Source organism: Neomonachus schauinslandi, chromosome 11, assembly GCF_002201575.2.
Source record: "Neomonachus schauinslandi chromosome 11, ASM220157v2, whole genome shotgun sequence".
NCBI lineage: Eukaryota > Metazoa > Chordata > Mammalia > Carnivora > Phocidae > Neomonachus > Neomonachus schauinslandi.
In genome coordinates, this window is record NC_058413.1 from 9802279 (window position 1) to 9804958 (window position 2680).

Sequence of the window (2680 nt, forward strand, 5' to 3'; positions counted from 1 at the left end):
GGGGGGGGGGGGGGGGGGGGGGGGGAAGCAGCAGTAGGTCCATGGGATGTGGCCAGGGGAGGGAGCTGCTGAGTCCTGTTCCCAAGCCTAGCATGAAGCTAAGAAGGATAATGGGATACAAGGCATTCATCTGGCTCAGGAACCCCAGAACTCCAGTTGGTCTTAGCCCCACAGGCAACTCCATCTTCTACCACAACAGTCTCAAGAAGAGATGGGGAGGCAAGGTCAGATACAAAGCCATGTTTTTACATTTATTTATATATGTATATTTACTTCAGAAGGAAAGAACAGGGACAGGAAGCAAGCAGGCCCAGGGCTGCTTCCCTCTGCCCACTCCAGAGTCAGAGTTGGTACATGATAAATATGAGTCAGCACTCAGGAACAGGAACTGGGAGTTAACTGGGAGGGAGGGGCGCTCTATGCACATGCAGGCTTTTGGGGGGGGGTACAATATGGGCAGAGGAATTTGTGCATTAAGAGGCCCTATGTACAGCTTGAAGCTTGGGGGAGATTAGCCCAGTGGCTCCAGGAATAAATGCCAAAGGGGAGAGGGGAAGGGAGGGATGGCTGCTGGACCCCATGTAGGGAATGGAGCCAAGACCCCCACTTACCAGTGCCAGGCAGGCAGCTGTCAGCCTCCAGCAGGTGACCCACTCCCCTCCCCTGAAGCCCTTTTACCTTCATGGGCTTAAGGCAACTTTGGTCCAAGGTTGACCCCCCCCAACCCACCCAAGCAGCTTGGAGCCCCAGCTTGGCCCCAATCCTTGCACTGAGGACCCCTCCTCAGGCCTGGAAACAGCCGGCTGCTACCAGATTGGGGCTACGCTGTGTCTGGAAGGGCTCCAGGGGGCAATGGAGGGTCACTTTCCAGTTAAGGACTGAGGGGCCACAGTCCAACGACAGGCACCCTCACTGAGGAAGCCCCAGAATCCTATTGCAAAGGGTGGGGCTCAGCAGTTTTAAGGCATTTAGGGAGGGTTCCCCGCAGAGGAGGACAGTGGAGAGAGAACAGAGTAGTCCTGCGGAAGGCCTGGCTCCCTGGCTCCCTGCGTGGTGTGGGCAGCCACGTAGTTCCTATGTTAGAATGAGGGAGGGGAGCCACACTGGGGAGGGAGCTAGGAGGCGGGGTATCCCTCTCCCCCAGCTCCCCTGAGGATAAGTGCTTTGAGACCCACGGCAGAAGGGGGCCCGCACTTCACAGGCTTCTTTGAGATTGCAGCTCCCCACAGAAAGGCCTCCCATTCAAAGCTGAGAATGAGAGGGGTAAGGCCTGGTTCCCAGAGAGGTGGCAGAACACCACAGGGCAGGGATGGCAATTCCTGTTCCCCTCACTGAACCTGTGTAGCCATGGCTAAATGATTTCCACACTCCTGTGAGCCTGGATGTGGCCTCAGAACACTCCAGGCTCCCACCAAGACCGGTTACTTTAACATTGGCACTTCAGTTAAGACTTCTTCGGTAACGCAAGCCCATTGCTCCACGTCCGGGAGGAGAGGGTGGAGATGGAATCTGCTGCCGAGCCCGACATGGGAGCCCTTGATTTGGGGAGACAAGGTTGCCAGCAGACAAGAGAGGAGGGAGAAGCCAGAGTCTTAGTGGTTGGGAGTGAGATGGGTGTCTCAAGCCTCCCTGGGGTGGATCAGAGCGAGGGCCCTGTCTTTGTGTTTCCCCAGGGCTCTGCACCTCTCTGGCCTTTCCATCTCCATCCTTCCACTCGTGCCCTGGCTTAAGTGCATTTTAGTAATTACTTCATTAATAACAGCAAAAGCTATCTGTCTCCACGCACCAGCCAAGACCAGCCTGCTGCCTTACAGGGATTCCTGCTCCTCTGCTCAGAGAGAATGATAGGTCACTGATACCACTGCAAGCTCTGGAAGCTCCCAGAAGCCCAGGCCATGGGGCCACAACACCCAGCTGGGGGAGCTCGCAGGGAACTTCCAGGATACTCCAGGTTCAAGGGCCCAAGGGTGACCTGGCCCCCTGGCCCCCCCACTGGTTCAGCCAGGCACTAAGTATACATAAGGCACATGGTCAGTCTTTGCAACCCCTCCAGAGCTGGCTTCAGCTGCCCTGGGAGCTCTTGGGAGCCAGTGCTCCCCGGGAGAAGACACCTCCTGGGCCACACTTAAAGCTTCAAAGTCCCAAGTCCAGCGTAACAGTCAAACCCCAAAAAGTCCACTACCTCGCCACCCCCCAGGGAGCAGCTTCCAGGGTGAGGGCTGTATGCTCTCCGCTGACTCATGGATCCAGCCAAGTCTTTTAGGGCTCCAGCCAAGTCCCCACTCCAGAAGAGGGGTGGCTCGCAGTCTCAAGGGGAGAGTGGGAGGATAGGCTCTGGACGGTCACAGGCTTACCCTTGCCTCCAGGGCCCCTGCAGCCAGCCCTCCAACCACCATATCTGGACAGATACGACGTGGTCCGGTCCTGGCCCCAGGGGGTCTCTCGGGCTCCCCCTGTGGTGTGTGAGGGGCGACCAGCAGGAACAGCAACTCCAGTGTGAGGACTCCGACGAGTTTCCCCAGTCGTGGGGAGGGCCAAGCCCGATTCAGTCTCTCCGAGGGAGCACCAGCGAGCGGCAGAGAGCTGGCGGGCGGCGGGCTCCAGTGTAACGCCATGGCGTCCAGTGTGGAAGGGGCGCGGGGCCCCGGCCCGGGTGTGGTGCCGCCTCCAGGAAGGCTGC